The sequence below is a fragment of the Crocodylus siamensis genome, chromosome 6 (assembly GCF_052110815.1).
Source record: "Crocodylus siamensis isolate JL-2025a chromosome 6, ASM5211081v1, whole genome shotgun sequence".
NCBI classification, from domain to species: domain Eukaryota; kingdom Metazoa; phylum Chordata; order Crocodylia; family Crocodylidae; genus Crocodylus; species Crocodylus siamensis.
In genome coordinates, this window is record NC_143400.1 from 28,306,850 (window position 1) to 28,326,676 (window position 19,827).

A 19,827-nucleotide genomic window follows, 5' to 3' on the forward strand; every position below is an offset into this window, starting at 1 on the left:
GGGTTGGGCTCTGTCCTGGCGGTCACTGCGCGTGTGCAGTCGTTTACTGCCTGCTTTCTCCGCCAAACTAGCGCTGTACTGCGCATGCGAGGTATGGAACGAGGAGGGGGTGGGGAAAGGGGATGAAAGGCATGCGCCCTTTTCTGCTGGCACTGCGCATGTGCGGTCGGTCCCCCCCGCCCACCCTTTCCGCTTCTCCAGCCGTACGGCAGGACATGCGCACTTCCCTGCCCAATCGGTGCCGGACATGCGTGACCTTGAGTTAGGGGCGGTACGCTCTAACCTCCTCCCGGCTCTGCACTACGCATGGGCTGCAGGACAAGCGCCACATCCCTGACCACTAGGGCGGTTGCGCATCCGGCTCCGCTCCACCTCGCTCTAGTGCGCATGCGCTGCCGGGGGCGGTGCCGCGCATTTAGAGTCGGTCCTTTGCGCCGGTGGCTACTGCGCATGTGTCCTTGTCGCCCGGGAAAGTAAGGAGCGTTTGTCACTACTCTCTCCCTTCAGGAGAGGCGTGTTGCGTTGCAGTCCAGCCCCGTGAGAGCCCGGGCCTGCTCTGGTGCCATGCAAACCTGCACGGCCTGGTCCATGGTAGGGTTGTGGGCGACTAAATATGCCCCCTGGCCAGCCTGGGTGTGAAAGGTGTGTGGGCACCCAGCAGGACTAAAAACAAGCCCTGTCAAAGGGAGGCAAGCTCCCCACGAGCCATTGGCCAGATGTGCCTGGGGAGGAGATGAGCACTGCCAGGTCACTGACTGAAGACTTGCCACCGATCCAAAGCAGCTCAACTAGCATAGTATTGTTGCAGCATCTGAGGTGCTCAGCAGTCATAGATTCAACTCATTGAAAGCAACTCAACTAAGCTTGGGTTGTTGCAGCCTCTAAGGTGCCCCAAAGGTTGTAGTAGCCTTGGGACTGACTTGACTTGGAAGTCACCTTTCAATTATTCACAAGGCAAACGGGGCTTTTCAAGTCTCACACCATAGGCCTCTTCTCAGATCATTTTTGTAGTTCTTCAAATTTTCAACATCCCTTTTGAAATCTAAAGGCTGGAACTGTATGCAGCTTTCCAGCATTCATGTCACCAAGGCAGAGACAAAATCACCTTCCTGTTCCTATTCTTGTTGGCCCTAGCTATATAACCAAGGTTTGCATCTATTAACCAGTCAGTCATTAGCATTTATGGTCAAATTAGTTGCCGTAGCATTACTTCGGCTACCTCCATAGTGGGTGCAGTTACGCCTTCTGACTCTTACATTTACTTGTACAGTAATATATATATCCATCATGGATTAGGGTGGTTATCATGCTAGTCAGTTGATGTACTTGTTTTTCACTGCTACCTTCATCTTGTGATTTCAGGCTCCATTTTAGGCTGTGGGCCTATTAGTGCTTTTCAGTACAGGGCCGTAAGACCTGCTGGTTTACTACTTGTGTTGCATCAAAAACTAGACTAGAATTCTACCCATAAAGCGTAGGCCTTGCCTCAAGGCCTCAGCTAAAGTAAAATTGGGTCCGTCTCATCAGGAGTTTGGGCTCAAGGATATTCCTTGAGCCAGGATTAGCATGCTCTCTAAAGGGGGTACTGCTTGCTTTTTTTACTTGTTCCTTTTGATATAAAAATCACGGTTCGTTTCTTTGGAGGCTCACGAATAATAATCCTTCAGGCACACATTGTTAGTAACACAAAAGGCATATTTGCAAATAGGGTCTGAGCGAAGACAAAAGACTACACTCTGCCCGCGGGGACAACTTCTCAGCAGGCTTTATCCCCTCTCTCTTGAGCACGTGTGCAGAAGCAGGAACTCTTACAACTCATTTCCGGTTCATACAAACATATATGAAATGACGTCACGTCATCCGTCGCATGTGCATTATAATTAACTACTTAAGTATGCGGGGCGGATAGGCTTATATGCATTAGCTAATTACGCCTGCTCAGAAAGTACTTTAAGTTACCAAAAGTTCAAACCTTCTCTGCCCCAAGGACAGGACCATTAAAAATTGCAATTTACTCTTATCTGCATGAGAACGCTAAGGAGTATATGCTTTACTGTAACAAAGAGATAGTAAATTTGCAAAACAAAGAGAGAGTGATACCTTAATACAAAGAGCCCTTAGTAGCTTCTCCTCCAACCTCCTCTTCCCACCAGGGGGAGCTGGCAGCTGTGTTGTTCTAACAACACTATTGATAATGCATTTTCAATAATATTTCTAACACTTTTATAAAACTAGTCAGGATGGATTCCTAACTATCATCCAAACTAGGCTGACATTAACCTCACTGATGTCAGTGGTGTCTTTCCCAGAAGAGCTTCTTCAGAGAGTTGGGCCTGCTGTTTGACCCTGTGGGTGATGTGGGCTGGAAAGATGCAAGCACACCATAGTGAATCATTCCAGGCAGGAAGACTGGTGAAAACAATTACTACATGCACATCGCAGTGAGTGTAGCAGGCAACTAAAATCTAATAACATGGTTGGATGCATATCCCCATGCCAACTGATGTCCCCTCCTGCTAGCTATGTGAGAGGCACCTTGCCTTTGGAGCCTCTTCTGAAGTTAGGGGAGGTGCACCGCACGTCTCAGGATGTCCTTTCTTTGAAAGGGAACTTCTGTATTTGGTGTGGGAGAAAGAAGAGTGGAAAGGCACAAGGCAGCACTGCAGTGCAGGAAACTGAAAAGAGTTTGCCAGAGCTTGTCACACACATATCCAGGTTGAGAGACCCATCGAGTGACTAGGTGATGACTGTGGGTTCAAGGTGCAACGTGTGGGATTCCAGAACTCAGCCAGCACCATGGAGGCTGTCACAGCTATACAGTATCAGCAAAGGCCTTGGTGTCAGTATGATAGAATGGGTGTACTGCTCAGGCATAAAGAAGGACCTGCCAAAACTGAGTCAATTTAAGCAACCCTGAAACACATTTTCTGCCAGTTTTTGATGATCTTTCTCCTGAGCTGAATTTCTGTCCCTTGTACAATGTGAGCCAATAGATCAGGCACTGGGCAGGAGGCCTAGGTTCTGTACCCCTCCCTGCCACTTATTTGCTGAGTGACCTTGGACAAAACACATCCCTTTCCCATCCCTTTGTCATGTTTAGACTGTAAGCTCTTTGGGGTAGGAACTCTTTAATCATGTGTCTAGAAAGCAGAATGGGGCTTTAATCATGTGTTTAGACAGCAGAATGGGGCTTCAATTCAGAATAGATATCCAAGACTCCTTATTACCCCAAACCTCTTCTCCTTCCACCTATCCAAGCTTGATTTAAGTTGGAAGCAGTGGGGCTCATCTGTTTCATACTGGTGTGAGTCAGGAATTGCAATGGGAGCATCCAAATCACTCTGGATTTCAGTGCAGCCCCCACTGTAAAAGTTTAACAGCAACAGAACAAACTCATTTCCTGCATATGCCTCTGAACAGCTATTCCACACTAATCTACCTCTTGCCTAAACTGTACAATAAACATATTTTCATCCCCAGTTCTCCTCTGTCTACTTAGCCAATTCCTCTTGTTTATTAAATGACCTCTATGCAAAGAAGTTCCTCCTTTCAGTTGTTACACCTCCCCAAAGTTATTACAGCATGGGAAGCATCTCAAGCCAACATAGCTTTCCCTTAAAACTTTTGCTCCTCTCAGACAAGGTAATGAAAATGCTGAATACTAATGACACCAAGCCAACAGCAGCAATAATTGTGCTCTACACCAAGCTTGGTACTTGTTCCAGCTCAGAGGCTTCGTTTTATGGCTCTGAATTCTGATGAGATACCAGGCTAGAATTTATTTTTTGAATTCTTTGCTGTCCTTGGTTTCATTCACCTCCCATTTAGCACAGGTATGAATTTAGCTACTCCATTGGCATCTACAAGCCTATTTTCTGCTACACTGCAATAAGCTGGACTAGCACCCATAAAGTCAAAGGAATTGCTTGGAATTTACCCTAGTGGAGAGGAGAAAAGTTTGTAGGTTTCCTGCAAATGGTATTGTTATGACAAATGGGAGCCCCATAGAAGCAGAAAGGAGTTTCGTATAGAAAGTCTGAGCTAGATGGATTTAAGTATTTTATCCCAGGATGCCACTTTCTCAGATGGTCTGAATTTGGGAATCAAATTCAGGGCAGGGGGAAAAATCATCCATGATCACTGGTTGCAGTTACTTTGGGTGTAGGCTAATAACTTAGCTTATTCCTCTTTTTCTGAATTGGCTTCTCTGTTGAATCATAGGGGATGGATCTCCTGATGGAAAGAGAATTGAGGTGGCTCTACACACTGCAGTAAAATTATGCTGAGGATCTGCCCCTTGGACTTTTTTACCATTGATGGTAAATCTATAAGGATCAGTACTTGGATTCAATTTCAGGAAATGCCTCAAAGTCTGCATGGTTTCCTGAACCTGATCCATACCTCTTTGAATTCCCAAACCCATGGAAGCAGTTGCAATTTAAATGAGGCCAAATTTTACTCAAGTATCAAATTCTGTGCTGGTTTAATGTAAATTCAGCAGAAGGATGCAGATTTATATTAGCTAAAAGTCTGTCTCCTTCCAGGTTTTAGGCAGTCTGAAAAACAGAGAAGTGTAAGTATCAAGATAGAGTTTAAGGGCTTGATTATCCATGGTTTGGCCAAACCAAAGGGAGTGCAGAACAACATAAAATGCTACCTTTCTGAGTTGACAGCACTTCCCGGGCAAGAGGCACAAGCCTGCAGAAAAAGAGTGTTAATGAAGCAGCTCATATCCAAGGCATCCTTAATTCAGATTCTTCAGCTGTGCCAATAAGGGGCTAATATAAAACTCTGTCATTATAGAATTCAAATCAAAGACTTCAGAACACCAGATTTCCCTGTGCTGGGATTCTGCAGTGAATCTATCACAACTTTTTCTTGCAAATGAGAGCTCAAGAAGACTTGCAAACAATTATTATGTTCAAGTCTTCTCATGCATTTCATGAAATGCATTTCATAGCATTTTAATGTACCTTGTCAGCCTGTATAATTTTTTCAGAGAATTATAAGGATAACAGCTTAACAGAATGCTGAGATATGTTCATTTTATTGTACTCCCACTGACTTCTTCTTGGCTGGAGGCTTTCACTGTTTCAGGGAAGGCAGTTCCTGGATTGGTCATCATTTGGAATTGAAATGAGCAACAGGATTTCGATCACTGATTTGGTTATTTGAGGCCTGCTTTTGGCATGTCCAAAGGCAATTGGAATTCACTGAAAAAAGGGAGTAAATTAGGATACATCCACATGGATTTTCATGATGTTCCCGTGGCTGTTGAAAAGAAGGAAAAAGTGTGGAAATGACAGTTTATAAGAGATTTCAGCTCAGAAAGGGTCAGTGGTAGAGCTAACACCATGCAAAGCTCAGTATATTTTTGCTTTTAAAGGGTTCCTGCTAGTTGTCCTCAGTTCTGTCTGCAAGCCTTGAATTTTCATCTGCATTTGAGAAAGTCCAAAAACTCAAAGCAAAATGCAGCCAAAACAGATGGGAGGAAGATAGGAGTATTTTACTCACCTCAGTCTTTCCTGGGGAATTTGTGAGAGTCCCCATTTAAAAATGAGGTTTGGGAAGGGAATGCAAAGTGTTTGAGTAAACAGTAGGATGGAAGGTGTAACAAGTAGAACTAAAAGGAGAATCGCACTAAATCTTCCCACACAACCAGGGCCAGGTTCCCTGCTGCTATTAATTGGTATAATTAAGCCAGTTAGTCTCACCTCTGCCCTTGGGAAGACCTTTGAAAAAATTATTAAGGATCATGTTTGTGGGAGTCCAGTGGGAAAAACAATGCTGCAGGGCAACCAGCACAGATTCATAGCAGGTAGATCCTGCCTGAATAATCCTGTTTTTTTTATGACCAGGTCACAAAATGTTTAGATGCAGGAATCAAGGTAGATGTCATCTACTTGGATTTTAAGAAAGCCTTTGATACGGTATCTCATCCTATTCTCACAGATAAACTGAGGGGTTGTGATGTAGATAATTACACGGTCAGGTGGGTGGCAAATTGGCTTAGGGGTTGTACCCAGAGAGTAGTGGTGGATGGGCTGGTATCGACCTGCAAAGGTGTGGGCAGTGGAGTCCCACAGGGCTTGGTCCTTGGACCTGTGCTGTTCAATGTCTTCATCAGTGACTTGGATGAAGGCATGGAAAGCACTCTGTGCAAATTCACTGATGATACCAAATTATGTGGTAAAGTTAACGCATTAGAGGGTAGGGAACAAATCCAGGCAGATCTGGACAGGTTGGAAATGTGGGTGGAACAGAAAAGGATGCAGTTCAACAAGGACAAGTGCAAGGTGCTGCATCTAAGGAGAAGGAATCACCAGCACAGTTACAGACTAGGGGAGGACTTTCTCAGCAGCACATCAGCGGAGGGATCTTGGAGTCTTCACTGACACCAAGATGAACATGAGTTATCAATGTGATGAAGTGATCAGTAAAGCTAACCCCACTTTATCATGCATTAGCAGGTGCATGAGAAACAGGTCCAGGGAGGTGATACTTCCACTCTATGTGACATTGGTCAGGCCACTAGGAACAATGGCACAAACTGACAAAGAGCAGATTTAGGTTAAACATCAGGAAGAACATCAGGCACTGGGTAATGTGGGGCCTCTGCAAAGTACGCTGGGCAATCTGGTGGTTGCGCCAGAGGAGAAAGTGGAACTCTTTAACCAATTCTTCATGTCCATTTTCTTGTGCAGGGACCGGGACTTCCCCGCTGGGATGCCAGATGGACTCGAGGGGAACCCCTCCAGAACTCAGGTTGGGGAGGACTGGGTTAGAGAGCTTCTGGAGAAGCTGGACGTGTTCAAGTCAGCGGGTCCAGATGCTCTCCACCCCACGGTGTTGAGGGAGCTAACTGGGGTTATTGCAGGGCCCTTGGCAGGGCTTTACAAGCACTCGTGGTGCTCGGGCCAGGTGCCGGATGACTGGAAGATAGCTAACATGGTCCCCATCTTCAAAAAAGGGAATAGAGAGGACCCAGGCAACTATAGGTCTTACCTCTATCCTTGGGAAACTCTTTGAGAAGATCCTCAAGGAGCACATCTGTGATGGGCCGGCTTCAGGGATGATGCTCAAGGGCAACCGGCACGGTTTCATTAGGGGCAGGTCATGTCAGACCACCCTGATTGCCCTTTATGATCAGGTCACAAAGGCAATGGATGCAGGTGTTGCCGTGGACGTAGTCTTTCTAGACTTCAGCAAGGCCTTTGACACCGTCTCCCACCCCATCCTCATTAAAAAACTTGGCGACTGTGGCATTGATGCCTACACAGTCAGATGGATTGCAGATTGGCTCAAGGGTCGTACTCAGAGGGTGGTGGTGGACGGGTCATATTCGACCTGGGGGGAAGTGGGCAGCAGAGTCCCCCAGGGCTCGGTCCTGGGGCCTGCGCTGTTCAATGTCTTCGTCAGTGATTTGGACGACAGGGTGAAATGCAACCTGTTTAAATTCGCCGATGATACCAAAATCTGGGGTGAGGTGAGCACGCTAGTAGGGAGGGAAAGACTGCAACAAGACCTGGATAGGTTACAGAAGTGGACTGACAAACAGGATGCATTTCAATACTGACAAGTGCAGGGTGCTGCACTTAGGCAGTAGAAACCAGCAGCACACTGATGGAATGGGAAACTCCCTTCTTGAGAGCACGGAGGCAGAAAGGGATCTTGGAGTCATTATTGACTCCAAGATGAACATGGGCCGACAATGCAAGGTCACGGTTGGCAAGGCTAACCAGACCTTGTCACCATGCACAGGTGCATCTCAAGTAGAGCCAGGGAGGTGATCCTCCCCCTCTATGCAACGCTGGTCAGGCCACAGCTGGAGTACTGCGTCCAGTTCTGTGTGCTGCATTTCAGGAGGGTTGTGAACAACTTTGAAAGGGTCCAGAGGAGGGCCACCCTCATGATTTGGGGAGTACAGGGCAGACCCTACATTGCAAGACTGTGGGACCTAAACCTGTTCAGCCTTCACAAGAGAAGGCTGAGGGGGGACCTGGTGACTGTCTATAAACTCACTAGGGAGGACCAGAAGGGTTTAGGGGAGACACTGTTTCCCTTAGCGTCCCTTGGCATGACAAGGAACAATGGACACAAATTATTAGAGAGTAGATTTAGATTAGACATCTGCAAGAACTACTTCACAGTTAGGGCAGCTAGGAGCTGGAACCAACTTCCTAGGGAAGTGGTGCTGGCTCCTACCCTGGGGATCTTTAAGAAGAGGCTTGATGACTACCTACCTGGGATCATTTGAGTCCTGTCTTTTCTCCTGCCCAGGCGGGGGGTCGGACTGGAAGATCTACAAGGTCCCTTCCGACCCGACTTCTATGATTCTATGATTCATGGTGAGGGTTGCCAGAATCTTTAATGGGCTTCCAAGGGAGGCGGTGCTGTCCCCTACCTTGGGGGTCTTTAAGAGCAGGCTAGACATCCACCTGGCTGGGGTCGTCTGACCCCAGCACTCTTTCCTGCTGAGGGCAGAAGGTCGGGCTTGATGATCTGCTAAGGTCCCTTCCGACCCAAACATCTATGAAGCTATCAGGCCAGTTAACTGAGAAAAGCTACATTGCTTTGTATCGGTGAGGGTTCTGGCCCCTGTTTCTTACATGACACTAACTGAGAGCTGAAAGTTCAGGTCAGAGAATAAAGTTGACTCTACAAGAAATATGTCATGAACTTTGTCTGTGCTTGCAGAATTTTAAGAATTAGTGACTTTTTGCCAAGCCTTTTTGGGGTAATCAAAAAACTTAAAAGGGAAAAGAGATAGCAGTATAGAAGTTCTTGGTACCTGGAAGCCATCATAGCCATTCATGTTTTACATGGTTTCTCCAGCTGAATAAGATACCCTTCAAGAAAGTAGATTATATCTTTAGAAAAGCAGTGCAACATTATTATACTGTCCAGGACTGCACAAAGTGATAAAGGATTCAGCAGTCACAGTCTGCCCAGCAAAGCTAAACATATTCAGCTCTGCGTGCTGTGTAAAGACAAGCTGTCATGAGGAGGATAAAAAATAACTACCAAAATAGCAAAACCAGGGAGGAAACAGTTTGCAATTTAAGTGTCTGAAATATGCTTCATGGCCAAGATCTTCATTAATAACTTAAATGTAATTCTTACATCCTTATGCAGTTCCTTTAACTCAGCTTTAACTCTCTCCAAAGCTAATAGAGTTTTTGCACCACTGAGGAAGATCAGAACATAGTCAGTAAAACAATAAATGGCCGGATACTCATCAAGAATAAGCAAGAAGACAAACAAATTGTTTGTAATTTGCTTTGTAAATTCTCAACAGCTACAGCAAGGTTCTGGGCAGCACAAACTTCCCAGGGGCCTGACCTCCCAATAGGCCTTGGGCTAGTTTCTGTCCTTGGTCATTTGCTGGAAGTGCCACAAAATGTACCCATAATGCTGGAGTTAAACTTTTATCTGAAATAGGGCTTAGACTTTCTCTCCTTCTCTCCCAGGCCAGAGGAAAAACACTTTGTGCTCTAAAGCTTGCCTAACATCTCTTCCAACAGTTCAGTTGGTTCAATAAAAGAAATGACCAAAAATATCTTGCTTTATGATTGCATATGATTTCTATGACAAGAACAGCTGTCCAGAAAAGCCTGGATTGACACCCAATCAATCACTTTGTGTAGATGACAGAGCAGCTGTCAGACAGCAGCTGTGTTCAAGTGCTATTGAATCATCAGCTGAAGGGTGAAAGGCTCTCACTTCCACTCTCATTTCTCTTGAGCTCTCTCACTTCTAAGTAATACATTTGTGTTTTCATGAGTATAAGTAAATAATAAGAAAACTGTTGGTAGTCTCAGAGATTCAGAACTTGATCTCCATTCACTCAAGCTGGTACTGGCAGCTGGGGACGACCTAATCAGCGACCTAATGATTGAAGAGAAGCTGGGTGACAGCGACCACGAGCTGATCACCTTCACCATCCGCCGAAAAGCTGGCAAGTCAGTCAGCAATACAGAAGTCCTCGACTTCAGGAAAGCTGACTTTGACAAGCTCAGGAGGCTTGTCAGTGAGGCCCTAAGGGACCACGACCCCAGGGAGAGGGGAGTTCAGGATGATTGGTTGCCCCTCAAGGGAGCAATCGTAGATGCACAAGCTAAGGCTATTCTTTTTTGGAGGAAAGGCAGCAAAAGGGCACAGTATCCCCCTCGGCTCAGCTAGGAACTAGCAGACCTCCTGTGTCTAAAAAGAACTACAAGGGATGGAGGACGGGATCCACCACCAAGGAGGAATATTGTGCACTGGTCTGGACATGCAGGCAGCGAATTGAGAAAGCCAAGGTTGCGACAGAACTCCAACTGGCCACTAGTATCAAGGAAAATAAAAAGTCCTATCACGGGGAGGAACAGAAGGGAAGACCCCAAAAGGCCAGGGGGGAGCCCTGGGGTCAGGAACCCCCGAAGGAAAATGAAAGTAAAATAAAAAAAAATGGGAAATTCTTACCTGCAGCAGGATCCACAGCGAAGCTGGAGGCGGGACCCGCGCAGCTCATTAGCTGCGCCTTTATACGATTACGGCTGGCTGATAACGTCAGCCACAAGAACCGGCCGGTGGAAATAAAACAAGCCACCAGCAAGGAGGCAGCAGATGGAGGCCAGTAGGAGGTCCAGCAGGGGAGGTTCTCTACGAACTCCTACGAGGTGAAAAGGGGCTGGAAGTTGCTTCTCCCAGTGGGGGAGAACACAGTAGAGCGTGCTGCGGGACAGACTGCTGGCGGCAGCGAAAGGAGCCAGGAGCCGCAGACAGTTTCCCACAACCAGGAACCTGGACTAAAAGGCAGAGGAGAGCAGGAAGATCCCTACGTCAGGGGCCACAGCCAAGGAGCCAGAGAGACCAGCACTCATCAAGTTGTCCCATATGGTTTAGCAGAGGTCCAATGTTGCCCTTGCTTTTCCTCCAGCTCCCCACATATCTAAAAATGGACTTGTGCCCAACTGGCCTTGAACATCCGGTCACGTGCTGCTCTGGCCTGGATGTTTGGTGGTGTTCACCTGTCCGTCCCAGATGTTCCATTGAATGGGTGTTTCCCTCTGGTGTAGTCCTCCCCAATCTTTCCTGCCATGACTTTGAATTTTATTTCAGTGGGGGGTCCGAGCAATGGGAGCTGGAGGAAAAGCAAGGGCAACATGGGACCCCTGCTAAACCAGATGGGACAACTGATGACCAACACACAGGAAAAGGTGAACCTACTAAATGGGTACTTTGCGTCAGTCTTTCACCAGTCCCATGGGGTACCCCTGCCCATTACAAGACAGGGTGAGGGAGATTCCTTACCCCTCATCAATGGTGACCTCGTGAAGAAACACCTTGAGAGGCTGGATACCTTCAAGTCAGCTGGCCCTGACAGTTTACACCCCAGGGTACTCAAGGAGCTGGCAAGCATCATAGCTCAGCCAATGGCACAGATCTTCAAGAACTCCTGGTGCTCTGGTGTAGTGCTCAAAGATTAAAAGAAGGCCAATGTGGTGCCTATCTTCAAGAAAGGGAGGAAAATGGATCTGGCAAACTACAGGTCCATCAGCCTGACCTCTATCCCGGGGAAGGTCTTAGAAAAGATTAGCAAAGAGGCCATTCTTAACGGACTGGCTGATGGCAACATCCTGAGGGATAGCCAGCATGGGATTGTTGCAGGTGGGTCTTGCTTGACCAATCTTATTTCCTTTTATGACCAGGTGACCTGTCACCTGGACAAGGGGGAAGAGATTGATGTCATATATCTTGACTTTAAAAAAGCCTTTGATCTGGTATCCCATGATCACCTCTTGGCAAAACTGGCTACCTGCGGCCTTGGGTCCACCATGATCCACTGGTTGGGGAATTGGCTGCATGGTGGTGGTTGATGGAAGTCAATCGTTGTGGTGCGCTGTAACCAGCGGGGTTCCTCATGGCCCTTGGACCTATTTTGTACAACATCTTCATTAATGATGTGGACATTGGTGTCAGAAGTGGACTGGCCAAGTTCACCAATGATACCAAACTCTGGGGTAAAGCATCCGCACTAGAGGACAGGAGGGCAATCCAGGCTGACCTGGACAGGCTCAGCAAATGGGCGGAAGAGAACCTGATGGTGTTTAATACCAAAAAATTCAAGGTTCTGCACCTTGAGAGGAAAAACCTGCAGCATGCTTATAGGCTCGGCAGTGCTACGTTGGCTAGCACTACAGACGAAAGGGACTTGGGGGTCATAATTGATCACACGATGAACATGAGCCTGCAATGTGATGCTGCGGCTAGGAAAGCGAGCAAAACACTGGCTGGCATCCATAGATGCTTCTCAAGCAAATCCCAGGATGTTATTCTCCCCTTGTGCTCAGCCTTGGTGAGTACATAACTGTGTCCAGTTTTGGGCTCCACAATTCAAAAAGGATGTGGAGAAGCTTGGGAGAGTCCAAAAAAGAGCAACGCGCATGATCAGAGGTCAGGAAAACAAGCCTTATGATGAGAGGCTGAGAGACATGGGACTCTTCAGCCTGGAAAAGCGCAGGCTCAGGGGCAATCTGATGGCCACCTATAAGTTTATACGGGGTGTACATCAGGATCTGGGGGAACATTTGTTCGCCAGAGTGCCCCAAGGGATGACAAAGTCAAATGGTTATAAACTCCTCCAAGACCATTTTAGGCTGGACACAAGGAAGACTTTTACTGTCCGATCCCCCAAGGTCTGAAATAGCCTGCCATCAGAGGTGGTTCAAGCACCTACATTGAACGCCTTCAAGAGAAATTTGGATATTTATCTTGCTGGGATCCTACGACCCCAGCTGACTTCCTGCCCCTGGGGCAGAGTGCTGGACTCAGTGACCTTCCAAGGTCCCTTCCAGCCCTAATGTCTATGAAATCTATTAAATAATTCATAAGGATGGTTCAGTTTTTACACCTGTTCATATTGTTTCCAGTACAAACAGTGGGAAATAGGATTTAACTTGAAATATAAATGATAGTATTTTATCAGGGCTAAAAACAAAAGGGATATACATCACTAGTTATGATGCTGTTTGAATGTACTGCTGATCATGAAACAGATGAGGAAAAATAAAAAGCATCTGAAGGAGATGGGAAGAAAAGGAAAAAACAAAGCTTTTTAAATACCTTAAATGCCACCATAGAGATGCAAGGTTTCTGTAACCCAAAGTTTATTAAATCCAGTCTCCCGGGCTCCTTTTGATGATACACCTGTGAAGCATCCAGACCGAGAAAATGAGCAAGTAAACAATCTCAAATTTTGTTAAACTAGACTAAAAAGCTGGGAGAGCTTTGGGGACAAGTTTCTCATTAGGGACATTGCAAAACTTATTTGCCATTTAGAGCGATATAAGTTGCTTTCAAGCGGGTGGAATCTGTTACAGCCATGCAAGAATCAGAATTGATGCTGAAACTGGGACACATTTTCTCCAAATGGAGGATTCCCTTGGATCAAGACCAATGGGATTTAGCAAACACACAAAATGATGCTGACTTCAAGGTCAGTGGGAGAGCATGAACATTTCCTGCTTCCAGCTGGGACAGGTTGTGACCAGCAGGGCAGCCGAAGTGGGACTTCTGTTTGGCTGGTTAAAACTCTTCATTAAAACTGGTTTCCAGTAGAAGACTGGCTTTCTGACAAAATGAAATCTCTTGTAAAAGGGGCTTGCTGCAACCAAGAGAGGCATTTCCTCAAGAAACAGAAAGTAATGTTTTTTTCACCCACAGTATTTTAATTCAAATGAGTGTCCTAGTGACTCTTGCTCACGTTTGCGGGTGTAGGGTTGGCAATTTTTGGATCTTTAACACAATCCCTTGCAGCTTCGCTTCAGGACACTCATCTCAGGGCATGCTTTTTCAGTTTCGAAGTCCAAGTCAGGCTTGTTTGTCTTTGGCCTTCTTTTCTCTATCTCTCTCGAGCTTGCTAATCATTCTGCATATTTAGGCTGCACCTGTTGGAAGTTGATTTATATGAGGCTAAAAGAGGCCCACACTTCAAAAAATTATTTAGAACTAGCTTCATTTGTTTTCATTTTGAATGCCAGCTCCATTTGTCTACAGCTTCAAAACACTTCCATCATCTTAAAATTCCCAGTTGGTAAGTTTTTTTCTTTCTATTATTCAGCATCAAATTAGGATCAAAGATAATACAAGTGGGAAATATCACTTAGGGGAGCCAGACACTCATTTCAAAGGAACTTCACTGCAGTTGAGACTTATGGTGATGAAACTGAGATCAGAAACTGACCCTTATTTTAGACCTCCTTCACAAATCAGCCTTTTCTGAACACTGTAGGTATAGGGGGCATGAAAATTATACTGCTGACATAACGCTAGCCCTTGGATATCTTCTCAGTGGTTTCAGTGAGTATTGGCTCATCCTGCTGTCCTGACTATGATGGTAATCAGTTATTTAAGATGATCACTTCTGTTTTGGCAGAGCCCAGATCTCACCCATCCTATACCCTGCACACACACAGATATATACCACCTCAGCTCCAAGGTGTCACAGGACACCTAGGAGTGCCTGCACCTTTTACAAGCAGAAACAGCTTAGCAAAGGAGCCTGGCAGGCTACACAGAGCCCCACTACTGCAGGTTGTCTGAGTAACAGGGTAACAAGGTAATTAGCCGGCACTTGCAGGAGGTCAGCTGTCCGGAAGGAGTCACGGCCCAGGGCACGTACAGTCTTAAGACTGAAGCTGGCTGGGGGTCACTCTCTCTTTGGCAACTGCAAGGAGAAGGAGCTCCTGCACAAGAGTGGCCCCATGTATCTGGCTGCCTGCTTTGCTATCTCCAAATGCGGTAAGATTCTAGGGGTTCACAAGGTGCCCAGAGATAAAAGGGGCTGGTATTTTAAGTGGGGTGGAGTTGGCCCTCTTAAAGGGGCATATTGCTGCCTTTATTACTAATGTTATGTTGTAGCCCAGAGGCTTAAGTTTATATTTTTATTTGCATTGGTGGACTGGGAAGAGGCTAATAGGAGAGGAGGAGGCCTCATTGGGGGCACATGATTGTGTAGAGCCCCAGCACCAGAGGGGTCCAGTCTCCGGGGCTGCAGAGAGCCCAGCGCCAGACGGGCATGAGCTACAAGGGGCTAGAGAGCCCAGCGCTAGAGGGGTGCGGGCTGGAAGGGCCAGGGGCCCAGTAATAAAAGGAGTTTGTGGGATAGTGCCTCAAAGCCAGGCCCAACATAGTAGGTCTAGGCTAGAAGGCCTAGTTATATCAAAGGAGCAGAGTCTGAGTAGGCCAAAGCCCCAACACAACATAACAGCAGTTTAACACCTGTGAGGCATGGGGTGTGGTAAAGTGGTGGTTAGAGCTGTGAAATTGGCCCATAAGGCCTGAGGTGTCTAAGCAGCACTGTACTGGAGAAAGGCCTGGCAAAAGGCCTACAGATCAAAGAGCCTGAGTAAGGTACAGTGAACCAGGACTAGGTGAAGGCTTGTGGGCAGGCTCCTGAGCTATTTTTCCATCAAACACATGGCAGGAGAGATAAGAGGGCGCCCTCAGGACAGAGCGTGCATGGTCACAGCCGCCAGGGGCATCACAGCCACACCTAGGGATCTTGCTCTTTGACACAAGGAACTTGCAATCTCAAAAGACAAGGCAAACAAACTTAAAAAAAAAAAAAAGAAAAAGTAATTCAACTCACCCAAGTTGTCATATTTTAATGGTAAACTGGGAGTGGAAGCCAAGCTGTCAGTCCTGGTCCTGTGTTCCATCTACCAGGTCCTATGTTGCCTCCTGATAAAAAGTGATTGTGGGATCTAGTCCCTGATGACAGTAAGTAAATATAATTGGTTTCTCACTTGGAAACCTGTGTCAGTGTTCGGTGTGAACAGCTGATTCACTTTTTGAATGCAACGTGAACAAAAATGTGTTCTGCAACTCCCGAGGATAAGCAGTGCTTTCAGTGCTTGCAAGCAGGTGCATTGTCTGACTGAAATGAGGCACATCAGTTTAGGAGTTCTTTCCATCCTTGTATCACAACAAAGCTGCACATTTTTAAACTGGTTAAGAGATGAATTTGGAGAGTGTTAAGAGGATGGCTGCTGCCCAAAATACAGACTGTTTTTCTGAAAACCAGAATGTGATTGTTTGCAGTTAAGAACAATGTGCTTTTTAACTTCCATAGAACTGTTAGGCATTAAAGACGGATGTTAACATTTTGACACGTTAATATTTTATCATATGTTAATTGGAACTTTGTTTTCCAGGGTTTCTCAAATGAGGTACCTTTTTTGTCATTCTTTACTATTGCTGATTAGAGACATTATATGGTATAATGATTTTGTAGGTATATTGAACCGTATGGATATGGATTCAACTGTAATGAAATTAACAGAAGTATAAAAACAAGAACCTGAAGAGTACATGGAGAAAGGGAGGTATGCTCATTCCGGAAAGAGAACATCCATACAGGTAAGTTAATCGGGAAGGGCTAGCCTGTTTTAAAGTAGCTAGATTATCTACTTAGATAAACTTATCTGCTTAGATAAGCCCTCAAACTCCTCTCATACATTTTTCCATTTAGTAAGCTGGCTGACTCCAGTGGAGTGACTTCTGATTTGCTTTGGTATAAATGCGAATCAGGTGCAATATCAGACTGGTGTGAGCATAAGAAGAAATAGGCCCTTGGTGACCATGCCACAAGGTGAGGTAAGGAGAAGACCCCTGGGGATGGTTTCTGTGGGATCAATAGCAGGGTCTATTAATAGGGAAGTGGCAAAGCTCATGTTGAGAGGAAAACATCTTTGCTCTAGGGATAAGCAGAAGACCATAAGTCAGTAGGGCTTGAAAATCATGAGTATCAAAATTCACTTACAGCCCCAAACCAGCAACCCATTTAACAGAAAGGAAAACAATCCAGAAATTAACAGAAAAATGCCTACTCACTGTACTAGGCTTTTGCTCATACAAGATAAACGTGAGAATGCTTCACTTGATCAGGTCCTCAAAGATTTAGCTAGAATGTAAGGAAAACTTCAAACATGATTAAATTATAACATTCCTTTGATAAACAAGCCACCCAACAAAGCATCTTTTAGCCTTCATTCTTTTCCCAGTTCTGGATTTGAGTGTATATAATCTGACAGCCTTGGCAGACATGGGAACTGGCTGTCCAAGTTGTATGTTGTGGGCCAGTGAAGTTAAATAATGTATTTGGAAAGCATGAAAACCAATAACAGCACCAGCACATTCTGCTGAGTATGGGCCATCAGGGAGGATTATTCGGAGCATATCACGTAAGAGTCCAACATTTTTCTACTGGTCCATGATCTTCCCAATTATACCAAGTCGAAAAACCACCTGCTCCTACACTGGAAAATCTTTGATTTATTACACGGACTCAAAGACTTCAAATATCCTCCTAGTCCTTATCCTCCAACTCCTAGGAATTGATGGAAGTCAGTGTGGTTTTATGGAAAGTGGGTTTTGTTAAGCAAATTTGATTTCATTCTCTGGGGGTTACAAAGTGGGCTGATAACAATAACTGCAGAGAAGCAGTATCCAAAGAGTTTTGTAAGGCATTTGCCTCAGTACTGGCCAATGTCCACATTTAAATTTGGCATCATCAATAAAGTAATACATCAAATGTATTATAATGGGCTAACACCCAGATGTAAGAAACCAGCTGTTGGTGGGGGAATCAGCATCGATTGCACATTATGGAGTTCTATAGAGTGCAATACAAAGCTTAAAACGAGTTACCATTTTAATAAAATATTAAAATGAAGAAAATATAAAAATTGTTGATTGGAAAAGAAGTGGAAGAAACTCCCACATGGCGCAGGGCAGTGGGGGGAGCAGGGATTGCCTCCCACCAGGCAGGAACTGGCAAGTCAGGTTTTTTGTTTTGGGTTTTTTTTCTTAAAGGGCTGGAGCCACGATGGGCAGGGCAGCCATGGAGGGGGCTGAGACAGCAAGGGGTGGGTTGGGAGGCTCATGCAGAGCCCCCCACATGGTGTGAGGCAGTGGGGGGCAGTGGGGATTGCCCCCCACCCAGCAGCACCCGCTGAGCCAGGGCTTTTTTTTTCAAAGTGCCAGGAGCTGGAGCGGGCAGGGCAGCCATTGCTGGGCTGGGAGAGCGGGCAGGACATGGCCCTGGGTGATCGGAGATTTGGCAGCAGCTGAATCTCTGAATCAGATTCAGACAAATTATTCAGGACAGTGACTCAAGTCACCGAATTGAATCACTGTGCCCAAATTCAGCTGAATCTGAAGCGAATACTAGTTGCTTTGCACAGGCCTACTAAGAAGTCCTGATGCACCGTTGTGGAAAATGAGGCTAGTATGATTCTTGGATGTAAAAAACAGGAAAGAGAACATCAGCAAGAAAGATGATGTTACCCCTCTATATGGCATTGGTGAGACTGATCCTATAGTATGGTACACAGTTCAAGTGTGCAAATTTTTTAAAGGTTGTTGAAAAAAGGAGAGTACAGAAGAGAACCACAGAAATCGTTCCAAGACTGGAGACAGTGTTTTTATAAGAGATGTTTATAAAAAGATTGAAGTGCAACTTGATTACATCAGATATACACTCTCAGTGAGAAAATACCAGGTACTAAAGATTCTCTGATCTAGTGGAGAAAGGGCTAATGAGAACCAGTGACTAAAAACTGAAGTCAGACAAATCTGGTGCTACAAATCTACCACTGTACAGTACTTTAAAATTCACCAGCCTTAACTGGAATGCACCGTTCTCAGCAGTATGCCCTCCACTCATGCCATATTGTCTGCTCAGGATTTACATACTTTTCCATTTGCACCTAAAGCATAACTTTCCCACTCTTTGTTGCAAGGAAAATTAATTTGCTCATGCCAAGTTGACTGAACTCTCAGAAGCCTTTTCAAGATGATTCAGAATTGGTAATGATTGTGGCCTGAACCTAACCCCTGTAAAATGCTGACTGCACATTTAGTACAGAATACTAGAACTATACCATGATGACCATTGGGACTCATTAAAATGTAAGAACAGGATAATAACAAGAAACATAACAGGAAAGTATACCAAGCATGAAAGCATGTAAGCATGTAAGGATATCAAGCATGTAAGCGTGTAAGGATATGCTATTGTTTAACTTATAATATTTTAACTGATAGATTCTAATCTGCTTAGCTAGCATTAATGATGATGGCGCCACTAAGGGGTTAAATAGCCTAACCAAGTGAAGTCAGTGTTTGCTGTTCACTGTATGGATTTCTGAGGGAGAGGTCCACATGGCTTTCTAAGGAAAGATCAAGTCTTTGGATGGGAGCAGTGCAACGCAGGAAGCTTTCCCAGGGCAGCCAGCTGTGGGAAGTAACTCCTGCATAACAGCTCTAGACAGACTGCGAAGCTGTGAAGAGTCACGTTAATGTGCTCAGTCTTTGGTAACTGTCTGCTTATATTCTAGCAGTCCCAGTAAAGTTGACTTCTTGTATTCTAGCAGTCCCAGTTGATTAATTGCTTTGTGCATTTGTAGTCAATAAAGCTTCTGACTGTTGGATGAGTGCCGGTGGTTAATCACAGAGTTCTCCTTTCCCACAGAGAAGTAGGGCTTGATTGAGTTTCAGCCCAACACTCTTGACAATGCCTCATAATTGCTCTTGCCCTCTGCTAGTGATCTCTAAATGCTTTATATGAGAGATTCATAGCACCATCTCTTGGAATAACTGTCTACTGTTATTCAGACTACGAAGTGTTTGGGGTTAGGTGTCCTGGAAGACAACATTAAAAAAAATTAGGCTGTGTGCCTATTGTACAGGCAATCCTTGGACTTTTGACACAGTTGGTTCCTGAAAACTGTGTCTTAAGTTGAAACGTAACTTGGAACCAATTTTCTCATAAGAAACAGT

General features: G+C 45.4%; 1 long non-coding RNA gene across 1 annotated transcript; it reads left to right on the forward strand.

The window, feature by feature from the left end:
* The first annotated feature begins 38 nt into the window (after positions 1–38).
* LOC149862056 (uncharacterized) lies at positions 39–16,629 on the forward strand. The gene is made up of 3 exons (XR_016443113.1): positions 39–91; positions 16,280–16,404; positions 16,517–16,629. It is a non-coding gene; the product is annotated as an uncharacterized LOC149862056 (long non-coding RNA).
* Positions 16,630–19,827: the final 3,198 nt, after the last annotated feature.